At 42.1% G+C, this 12,114-nt stretch overlaps 1 long non-coding RNA gene across 1 annotated transcript in view; it reads left to right on the forward strand.

Moving 5' to 3' along the window:
- LOC143528921 (uncharacterized) overlaps window positions 1-12,047 on the forward strand; it is a 17,470-nt gene extending 5,423 nt beyond the window's left edge. The window contains exons 4-5 of the long non-coding RNA XR_013134551.1: window positions 1,132-1,493; window positions 11,317-12,047. This is a non-coding gene — a long non-coding RNA (uncharacterized LOC143528921). The remainder of the gene's footprint in view (window positions 1-1,131; window positions 1,494-11,316) is intronic.
- Window positions 12,048-12,114: the final 67 nt, after the last annotated feature.

The following is a 12,114-nucleotide window of genomic DNA, read 5'->3' on the forward strand; positions in this document are numbered from 1 at the left end:
GCACCCCTCACGCCCCACTTCATGTCATTTTGTTGTGTGTGATTTGCAGCAATCCACCTATCTGCACATCGCCTTTGCATGATAGACAAACAGCCTCCTGGTGCACTGCGTCACCATAAATGGTTGTGCCAAATTTCCAGATTTTCCCCCAAAATAAATTAAGGAAAGATCAGGTTCCCATCTTGCCTTAGTGCGTCTTGACTCACTCGATCTAACACAGAGGTCACAGTCGAAAAAGACCATCTGTTCTAGTTCCATGCCAGTGAATATTGCACAAACCATTATGTAATATGGCACTTTTGGTGTTTAATATCTAACCTTGTGTATTTTATATATCGTCTACCAAAGAATGTTTGGCACATCGATGATGTGCAAATGAAGCGGTTGCACAAAATCCAGTGATGCAATGTTAAAGTCACAAAATATATTTTGTATGAATCATAGACAAGATCAAAGAGAGTAAGACTGAATTCAGAAGTCTTTTTGGCATGTTTCAGAATGCATAGCTAGAATGACTCTAGGACATTAGACCCGGGAGCTTCAATGCAATAAATGATCAGAGAGAGGAAATATGTCTGTCTCCGTCTCCGTAATGATAAAAATGTATGGGTCACTATCATATTACATATTACTGTTATGCAAAATTAATGCAAGCAAAGAAATTTTGTCATCATTCATTAACAATGATCTTTTCCAGCTAAACTGGTTACCCAGCTAAATTGAATAAGGGTTATGCGATGAAATTATGGCGAAAGAGGGAAGGAGCAATTGATCGTGAAGCTGATTTAGTACACGTGTGCTGCAACTGCCACGTCAAACAAGCAACTCGATACGAGAAGTTAAAAAAACCTGGGCTTGCCAGATTCACACTATTACAGTTAGGGTTAATCCTCCTTATCAGACCAGCAGATATTAGAGCAGGAAGATATGGTAAAACCAAGCCCATGTCAAGTTCTTTATGGGGAACCTGCTTTGCAACGAATACAAAGGAATTACAGTTATTTTTTTCCTTGATTTTCTTTCTTTGTCTCTAAAGACAGATTATACAGTAGTTGCCATGACATCCACTTTGGCAGTGATAAAAGGGGCTTCTTTTTAAAATTGGGCTTTACTTTCTTGTTTCTCCCATAGCGACTGCCAGACCATTCACACCGCCTTGATGGAGAACAACAGAGAAAAAATGGCACAACCACCCAAACGAAAGAATAGAAAATAATGGCCAGCTCACGTCCACCTTCCTCCTCCCACCATCAACGGAAGCGATTGGTGCCATGCGTGCCCCCAGAGAGGGGTGGGGGGAGCAAAAAAAAATTGACGAGCTAGAGGCAGCTTGTGTGCCAGTGGGGACAAAGAGGCTGCCAGTTGCCACGGTTGCACCCCCCACCCCACCTCCCCCCCCCAGATGCTGGAAGATTGGAGCCCTGAACGAGGGGGAAGCCATCTTGATGGAGAACCTGCCTGCCTGTTTCCTAAAATGGCTGTGTTGGCATGAGGTAGGTTTGCATCATTGCATCTATTAGGCTGAGCGCTGGCCATTATTCATAGTTCAGAGCAAAGCTTTGAGTCCACTTTTATCTCACCACTGGCCACGCCCATCGTGCCAATTACCCTGACGGGTCGTTCCAAATGCAAATGTGTGGGGGGGTTAAGTGGGGGGAGCAGTTATATGGACAGGGGGCTTGATGCATATTTCTTATGACATGATCACATGATGTGCTGGTGGACTACATGTTATTTTTGCTTCTGTCTTTGGTGCACTTTGGGCAATGACTATGTTTAATGTTACTGTGCAGTGCGTTCATTAGATATAGCAGCTCCCCCTCACAGGTCTTAATCGGAACAGTTTTCTTCAACACGTTATTGTAGCCAGATTATCATTCTTCATGTAAAAATGAACATGTACTGTTCACACACAAAGAACAACACATACTCATATATGCTATAGACATGTGTATACTAGCATGTATTTGCCAACACCCACAACACACGCATACATTTCAATAAACTATTAAATTAAGCTTACAGTTACTTTTAATGCAGATATTGTGACTGTGATGGTTATGTGATAGATACATGCAATATTTTAACTATATCAATATCATAATTAAGTATATTGATATATTACCAACTAAGGATAGTTTACCAAAACCATGAAAGAAAGAATGAAAGGTGCATGGACTAAATTTTGATTTCAAAAGTGGGGGGGGGGGGGGGGGGGGGGCGCACACAAATGGCTTGAGAACTGGGGTGCGGGGTTTACCAAAACCGGCTTTTGAAAAAGTGCAGGGGACATGTCCCCCTCCCAAATTACGTCCGTAGAAAGGTGTATAAGACAAAATAAACCTAGGACAAACTCAGGACAAAGCAGAGACAGATGTCCTTGTCCATTTTTCTGATGGTATTGAAAGCTACTCTTGAATAAAATCATAAGAGATAATTACTTCACATTCAATATTAAGTTAATGCATTGATGTGCCCTGGCATCATTGTGACCTTTGAACCTTGCTGAAGTGCTCTTGGTCACATTATTGAAGAGTCTTTACTCTTTGTTAATAGATTTTAAAATCGGTAGGTGCACGTTCTGGCCATATTCAGTAATACTGAGTGCAACAGTTTCAAGGCCGCTGTTAACAGTATGGCAAATGCTAGTCTTTTAACACTGGCAGGCATGGAACATTAACAGCCACAGTGTTAATGTAGAGTAATTGGATGTGTTTCTGCATGCAGTTTGAAAGTAGGATGCATGGCTAAGAACTCGAATGGGGCTCCATTCACCTGGTGATGGGGAAAGAGAGAGAGGGTTTCGCACAGGCCTCCAGACTGCACAAAGCAGCATGTTTCGTCTTGAAAATGGGATGGCATATCACAATGCGTGACATTAAAGGGTCACCAATGCCCTCACATCGATTGCTGATTGAACGCAAACGTTTAACATTTGCCTGTTTTAATGCTCTAAATTCTTGCGTGGGAGGAGTAAACATAAGAATGTTTATTGCTTGATGACAAATACGTCTGAGAATTTTAAGCGAAATCAACATTGTGAGTAAGGATTTAAATATAGGCTACAAGAGACTGGATCAATGCGATGTCGAATGAACAAACGAATGCGTCATGTAGCTATTAATTATTAAAGACATTCAAATGTTCTGAATCTGAATAGAAATAAACATTTGCATACTTACTGAACGCTGGACCTTGTCTGTCTAATATGATGTGGTTATCCCCAAAAAACATCGCAATCAACGATTACCTTACCCTACTGTTTCATCTTTAAACAACTGATTCAAATGAGTATGCATATGAAATACACTTAATATTTCTTATCACTTTCACAAACGGTTTGCCAATATCGAATCTATTAGAGAAAAACAGATTAACGTTGAATCACTGCGGTTCGCTTCGTGTTGCAGGGTTTAAAAATAAAGAAACAATGATACAACCGCTGCGTGTTAATGAAAAAGACTAGATCCGCATATTAACATAATTGCATAGGAACGAGCAGAGAGGACCGAGCCCCCAATTAAAGGCGCAGCATCATTTTTGTCCAGACCGAGGCGTCAAGCCGCGCCGTTTTGAGCATTTCGCACGTTTGCGTTGAGGGTCTTTAAAATTATGCATTATGGGTATACATTTACGGATAAAAAAGAACAAAACGAGCCGCCTTTGTAATAGTAATGTCACAGGCGTCGAATAGCACACAGATTTAGCTAGCAGGTTGGTAAGCGTAAATGCGTCGGGTGGTGGAGTGTGTGAATAGGGTACAGTGTGTTCATAATAGGTGTAAATGCACAGGAGACTATTAGCATGCCTAATCGAATGCATTATGCACCGTCATTGCACAACATGTTCTAGTCATATGTGTAAATAGGAGATGGTTATGTAGTTCAGAAGCTCTCCTAGGCCTGGACCACGAGGCTCAAGATTCAGCAGTGAACCTATTCAGCACAAAACCTCATACTCAAAACAGCGTCGTTGTGCTTTGGCAATATTCATATATTCGCATGTATCTACAAACACAACAGAAGTATAAGTGGGATGTTTTTATTATCTTTCTCTTCTGTATGATTTGAATTGTGGTTCCGGAGGCCTGTATTTGACACAACACTACATTTTTTTGTCAGCTTTGTCTGCGGACAAAACACCTCGCTGAAACGAGGGCTCTGTGCCTTTAATAGCTGTTTTCTAATTAGGCAGTGTATCTCCCTCCGAGGGGGAGGGGTCTGCTCTCCACTTTGCATCTCTTATGAGAGCTTCGTCTAAGACCTTTACTGCCTATGTAAGAAGGGTGTACATGGCTGTGTAGTTGCTCGCACAAAGATAAGGGGCGCCTGCAGTGTCTGGATGTAATGGCAGTAAAATTTCACTTTTCCTGTGAATTTATTCTGCAAATGATATTTTGCATATTGAAGAATGAGTATGAGAGCAAGAGAAAGAGAGTGGGAGAGAGATAGAGAGAGAGATAGAGAGAGAGAGTAGGGACACTGGCAGGGGGAGTGGATGTTTGTCAGAGCATAATGTGACCACTGCAGAGCACAGGCGAAGAGTGTTAATTATGCCACTTGGCACAGTGCCAATCCTATACCAGATTTTTCCAGTTTTCCATATGCAAATCACGATTCAAAATGAGCATTGTTACTGTGGTTCAACACTAACTGCTTTAGTTTTTAGCCATGTATAATATATCTGTATCCTGCGGTTAATGTGTGTATCCTTGTCTGAGTGTGCCTGTTTTCTTTAGAAAGAATGTATATCTGTTAATGACGTGGAATCAGGAAAATAATTGCTAATTGTTTAGTGGTACTGCGGAAGCTGTGCCTTTTTCAAGAGCCTGTTTTCAAGAGCCTTTTACAAAAGTTGCAATTTGACATACAAAGGCAATTTTTTGTTTGTCTCTCTGTGAATGAAGCGTTGATGTTGTTCTGACTGCAGCAGTATTGTGAACGTCGCTGGGCTGGAGGTGAGCACTCAAACAGCCACCTGGCCCGTCTTTTGTCTTTTCTGCTCTGCCGAGTCTTTGTTTTTGAATAAGTGTTCATTAAGGTATGTGCAAAGGGGAACTAAGTCAGCACTGTAGTGTTCTGTTTTAAAAATGCACATATGTATAAAACTGATTAATGAATGATTTGGGACTGACTTGTACTTTCTGAAGATCTTAGATCTCAATGGTCAACACTACAGGGGTTCTTCATGTGAATAGTGTTATGCAGTATACAGTTGAAGGGGCATTTATAGGTATACGTGTAATTGCGTATGCATGTGAAACATGTAAGCAAAACTTTAAGAAACAGATTGTCTTTTAATAGAACATTGCAGTGTATCAGTATATATATCATCTTATGTGTCATATAACAGCTTATGAAGGTACATGTGTGATATTGGGAGGGTGGCAGGTGTGAAGAGTGTGGAAGATGCCATGTCTAACTTAAACATCACAACAGTTACATCCTCCTGACTGCATGGTGGACTCTAACCGCTGTAGAATTTCGACTGATGCTATAAATCGATATAAATCGAACATTCATTCATTATTCTGATCTCTCTCTCAGCTCCACAATGGCAGTATTGTTGGGGGGAGTGGGGGTGGTCTGGATGTGGCTCAACAGTACCCCCTTTTCCCACCATTGTCAGCACAGACAGGGTGTGAGAGACAGAGGCACTAGACTGGGAAAGATGCTCTGACTCAGACAGACCCAGATGCCTAAATTAGCACCCGAATCCTGAGAGACTATCCCGAAGGAGAAAAAAAAAACAGAGGGAGCCCTTTTTCCTCTGTGTGTGTGTGTGTGTGTGTGTGTGTGTGTGTGTGTAAGTGCACCGGTGCCCACACTGGTGCATGTGTGTATGTCTGTGTTGATGCAGGAGGGATTTCGCAACCATCTGCACGTTGGCGTGCATGTGCAGCGTAATGTAGGAGCGTGTCTTTACGTCGCCTGTGGATGCCAGTGGGTAGATGGTAAAGCATTTGCTCGGAGGTGTGGAAGGCTTACAGGTGTACCGCACCGTAGTGCGTGTGCTCCTGTATGTACGTCTCGGCGGCAGTCCAGAGACTTCCTACATTCACGCGTCTCTATTCCACACTGTGGAATAATGTGATGTAAACAGCAGCTGGCATTAACTGGCATGCACGAAATTAGCTAGGGAATAGCAATGCACATGCCATGACTAACAGAAATTGCCATAAATCGTGCTTCCGAATGTGAGATCCAGCAAAAGATTAACAGTCCAGTCCTGAACAGTTTGTCTCTCTTCCCCCTTCTGCCAGGGCACAGCAGTTGGGCGAGCAATTAATTAAAGCTCCATTACAATATATTACCCAGTAAAATGGAGGCGGTTATACCCAGAACCACAGAGAAAGAGAGGGAACGTTTACATCAGGGGCCAAGACAGTATTTCATCGGAAAACAATGAAGAATCGAGGGCAAGACGGAGGGTAGGTTGGGGGGGGGGGGGGGGGGGGGGGAGTTACATGAAGACAGGAAAATCTCCATGGAGGGAGACGGAGGGAGACACACTGACGGAGATGCTGCAAGACAGAAACCCAAACGGTGTTAGCACCTTGGCCTCTGTGCTCACTCCCCTTGAATGCACGGGATTACGTGGCGGCCGAGCCCCAGTGTGGTCGGATGAACAAGCTGACTCCAGCCGTGTGCCTAGGGCTAGCACGCGTGTGCGAAGCAGCGGTGGGTGCTGTGTACGGAGGGGGGGGAGGGGTCTTACTGTCTGGCTCTGCCTGTGGCCCCGTGTGGCAGATGCTGCAGCTGGCATGCTAATAGCAGAGGCCTATGGGAGTCGACTATGTGGGAATATCTGTCTGGCATACGAACTGTGTTTCTAGACAACCCCCCCCCCCCCCCCATCCCCACCCCCATGTCCTATATCAAAAAGCATCACAATTCTTATTCATTTAGTGTGTGTGTGTGTGTGTGTGTGTGTGTGTGTGTGTGTGTGTGTGTGTGTAGAGATAGATAGATAGATAGATAGATAGATAGATAGATAGATAGATAGATAGATAGATAGATAGATAGATAGATAGATGGATAGATAGATAGATAGATAGATAGATAGATAGAAAGAATAACATGTCATTTACCGTAGGATATACTTTACCTTATTTTATTAAAATGTATTTCAGTGATGCATGGTTATTCTAAGTGGACAAAACTGCTTTCTGAATGTCTGGTCTTGCAATTCATGTTGAAAATGACAACATGACACCAGGTGGTCATGGCTGAAACTAACCAAACTAAGCCAAATCTAGCTGTTATTGTGTTACTGGGTAGCTCAAGACAGCTGCTGTATTGGTGTGCCTACGTTTATGATATCTGACATATGATATGAGAATTTAATTCAGTCATCACTTTTTGAGTATGCACTCTAGGTACACATCATGGAATATTGTTGTGAGAGAAATACCACAGACAATATTAGAATCTCTCCTCATGACTCGTGGCTGTGACAGTGATCTGTCCACACGCTGAGACTCTTGTTGGACCATTTCTGTGAGTCGTTTATGAGCACTGTTGAGTTTTATGGCTGAAGTCTTTTTTCTCCCATGTGACTTACCTCAGCTGCCGATCCCCTGTCTTAATCTCAGGATAAATGCGATTATCCCAAGAAGGGTTGTTCTCAGCTGTGTATCAACTACGGGGGAGCTTTGAAATGGCTTTGCCCCCTTTCTTTGACCCCCTCCCTCTCCGATTGGCCATGAAAAGCCTGGAAGGGGTGTGTGTGTGTGTGTGGGGGGGGGGGGGGGGATTCCTGAGCATGACTTGAGCTTGTGTGGGGGAGGGAGGGGTGGTAAGAGGCAGCAAAAAGGACCTCAGTAGTCAGAGAAGGCATTTGAGAGCTCCTGCCTAATGGCCATCCCAAGTCTCCAGTCCCTCTCTGTGCTGTATTGTGGATGTCTGCCAGGTGATCAACACGCCAGAGCACCTTCAGTTCAGCATAACTGAGCTACGAGGCCTCTGATTTAGGAATGTCTCTGTAAAGACTGAAGAACTGAAATGACTTCCTGCGTCACATGGAGGTGACTGCAGATTGTTTCGATTTTTCTGCAGATTGTACGATAAAGATGTTGAAGGTGCAAGCTTCTGTTCTAGTCAGACATCTTTCACTTTAAAATTTCACTTTAAACAAAACATATGCTAGAGCTGACACTTTGAAGTAAAAAATGAAATAATGCAGCCTAATCTTTTCCTTGCTATACCGCCATTTTAAAATGTCTGTTCTTTTTAACATGCAATTCTTCCCTCTGTCTTCATATTAATTAACTCCATTAGGTGGACTTGTGATCAGTCTGACTAGAGGCTGATTGAAATGTTCTACCGTGTTCCAAAGTGATAAAGCTATATAAATTAGAGTTGACCTCTAACTCCTGCTCGAATTCTTAAAGCAGACGCTAAATTGCACATCAGTCATTGCATTAAGTGAGAATATGAGAGGCTAGGATTTCAAAAAGAATTATCAAGAAATTGAACAAAAGCAGAGACAAATATCAAACTAAAGACCATGTCTCCATTATCAGTAAATAAGTATTTAGGTTATTTTCTTGTAAACATCACTACAGAAAATGTATTATAGAAACACAACCTATTATTTTAAAAACCAATACTCATTATATTTACAAAGAAGTCCGAAACCTTAAATTATATGCAAATAAATACAATTGTATCAACACTGGGTATAGATCTTTGAGTTTTGGCATCAGAGTCAAGTTCAAGTTCACTAGTCTAGTCTGCAAACCAGACTGGTACTTCTTCATCCAACCGCCTGAACCTGCTCCCCCTTCGTCTGCCCCCACCACCTCCACCCACCGTCGTCGTGGTGGCTGTCTGGGGGGGCTCTAAACTCTGTGCAGTTGCTATGGGAGAGAGGCCTGGCTGGGCCAGTAATGCACGGGTGAAAAGGACGGCCTGTCAAAGTGTGTGAGGGAAGTCAGGCTGGTAACCCCCTCACCCTTCTCTACACACACACACACACACACACACACGTACACACACACACACACACTACCCCTAGCAGCTGGGCATAACCACACAGTGTGTGTGTGTGTGTCTGTGGGTGTGTGTATTTCAGAGCCTGGGAATGTCAGCTTGCAACGAGCACTTTATATTCATCAGGCCCTCCCTCCCTCTCTCTGTCTCTCAGTGACTTTGGTCAACAGCCCCCACCACCACCCCCACCCAACCCGAGCCTGAAGTGTCTAGTCTACCTCAGTTCCCTCCAGACACACACCAACTCCCCCTACTGCAAGTTCACTCACACAATATTTCTGATCAGCTCTTAGAAACACAGCGGAGCCTGGTTAGTGTTAGACACCCACGCCAGTAAGAGCTGCCTGCATTTTCGCTCTGTGCTCTGTTTGCCGGTGGTCAGTTTGTTTTTTCCTTTTTTGTTTTTTCCACTTTGTTTTTCCTATTTGCATAATGGAGATTCACAACATCTACATTTGATGAGTTTGACAGAAGGCTGGTGGCGGGGTCGTCGTTTGATGTGGTGATAAAGCTGTAGACATTCTTGTCAACTCAGACTAAACTGACCAGAAATTACTGCAGTATGTGAGAATAAGGCTTCAAAGTGGCTGAACTTTAGGTATATTTTGTGAAAGTATTTCCATTTTTTTAATGCAAATATTATTTTGCCCTTATTATTGTGTAATGATCAGTGCAGACTTACGGAGGTATTTTGCATGTCCACGGGGCATGGAAATGTGGCGAAGTGGCCCTGCTCTCTGATTGGCTTTCACGTATTTACAGGGAGGGTGTTATTTGTTGATAGTGTAACAGATTAGTACTTAGCACCCAAGGCTAGCCAGGTGTGTGTGTGCACAGCAGCTGACAAGAATGCTTTCGAGAAAGAGAGTGTTGTGGTGTTGTGTGCCCGTGTCCATGCATGTAACTGTGTGTGTGTGTGTGTGTGTGTCTGTGTGTGTGTGTGTGTGTGTGTGTGTGTTTTCTTGAGGTCTCATTCAAGTTGTAGGACGAGTACTGGGAATAAAAGACCAGAGATTTGCATAAGCTGCATGGTGTCTGAGGGCTTGGGGGTGGGATCTGGGGAGGAAGAAAAAAACACGATATGAGGGAACATAAAAAAGGAGAAAAAGAAAACCCCACATTGTGGAGGCCGAGACAGAGAAAGGGTGCTTGAATGAAGGGAGAGGGTGAAAATTAACAGAGAAAGGGGTCTTGCCAAGTCTCCTGGAGGGATTAAATTGTCCAGAAGCCCCTCTACATATAATTTGGAAAAATTGGTAATGGCATCACTACACAATACTCGTGCACAAATTGTAATGATGAGGCATATTGGGGACTTTTATGACTTTGTGGAGCAAACAGGAATAAAAATGAAGGCACTGAAAAATGAATAAGATGCTCTTCTGAGAGTATTTCTACTAGACTATGTGTTCTACCATTTTGACAGAACATTATTTGATTGAGACTAAGTATTATTAAAAATAACATTTCATCTAGACCCAAGAGGGTGAAGCCTGACCAGTTTACACCACATTTACAAGATATTTTTATGATATACCACTCGCACTCTCCTTTTCAAAGATTAGACGAGATTCATATACAAAAAACTCAGTCACCCCTGAAAAAAATATTATTCAAGTTGAGCTGAAACATGTACATATATTTCTGTCTTGCACTCCCAAAAACTGCAAACTCTCATTTGTGACTAAAACATACAATGACATTCCATTCCTGACTGTGTCATATTCACCAGTTTACGACTGTCAACACACGTTATCTGTATTTTTTTGAAAGAGCTTTTGGTGCATTACAGAGATCAGTCACCACCCACACATCATCAGTCATTTCCGGTCTTCTCGAAAAGAGAGTGTGTTCTTTGGAGCGACCACTGCACGTTGTGTTTTGCACATGTTCCTCAGCTGTTCTGAGAGCAGCTCTTCCTGTTTCAGCCAGATGCTCTGGGAAACTCACTGAGAAAACTCACAGAAAACCAATTGCGGAGTTGTCATTTCATAGCAAGTGCAGACTTAACACACTATCCCAGTGTTTTCTTTGGTAGTTAGAGGTGCTTAGGTAGCTGGGGTTACAGCAGGCGTTCTTTAAACATAAACTCATGCTGTTCAGATGCAATGTTGAATTCATTTAATGGGAATTTTCTTTTTTTATGCCTTTATGAAACTTCCACTGATACCAGCAGCACGTGTTGTGCAGCTTGTGTTGTGCAGCTTGTGATGATTACAGGGAATTAACCATTTCTGATAAATGGTATACAGAATAACTATATGGAGTATAAAACCATAATAATAATGGATTAATTCTGTGTCATTTTTTGTTTCTTTTCTAGAACCAGACTCCGGTCAGTGATGTCACCCAGCTGATTGGAATTAATTGCCATTATATCTGGTTTCAGCATCGATACATCATCTTCAAATGTTTTGAATCAAGGAACAAGTTGAAAAGACATTCCAGTCTCTGATATCTAATAACAGGTCCTGGCTAATTCATAAAGGTCAATACAAACTAATTCAAAAGTGATACTTGAATATAATGACAATCTGTATAAGATTGTATGTTTTATACACTCTGTAACTTCCAAGATGTATATTCTAAGATGTATACTATACCTGTAAGGTGCTGGCTTTTTAATTGTCTGTTCAGTCTGCTCAGAATGCTAGCAGATAAGAATATGCCTTAATGTGTGAAGTGTTTACAGTGAAAGAGTAGTTTGCATCTATTAATAGACTGTACTGTACAGTATTAATGAATGTACAAGTCATTTCTATTCCCCCATTTTAAATGTGCTTTTAATGTCTTTGTGACTAAATGAAATGTATGTCATTCCATGATGAAAATTATATCCATTACAACTTGCCTTTTCACTGAGGAATTTCAGCTCTACAGGAAATGGTGCTTTTTGCTTAATAATCAGGATATTATTCTGACATGCACTGAAGAAAGAAATGAAAAGCTATAACTTCTTTGATTCTTCTCTTGTTTAGCAGTGTGATTTGTTCATGATACTTTACTCAGTGATGTATGAAATGGAGTCAATAAACTTGCTCAATATGAAACTGATATATATATATATGAGCCAAGTGCATATTTCTAGAACCAGTTCAGCTTTTGCAGAACTGAGTGCTGT

This window comes from Brachyhypopomus gauderio, chromosome 12 (assembly GCF_052324685.1).
Source record: "Brachyhypopomus gauderio isolate BG-103 chromosome 12, BGAUD_0.2, whole genome shotgun sequence".
Classification (NCBI taxonomy): domain Eukaryota; kingdom Metazoa; phylum Chordata; class Actinopteri; order Gymnotiformes; family Hypopomidae; genus Brachyhypopomus; species Brachyhypopomus gauderio.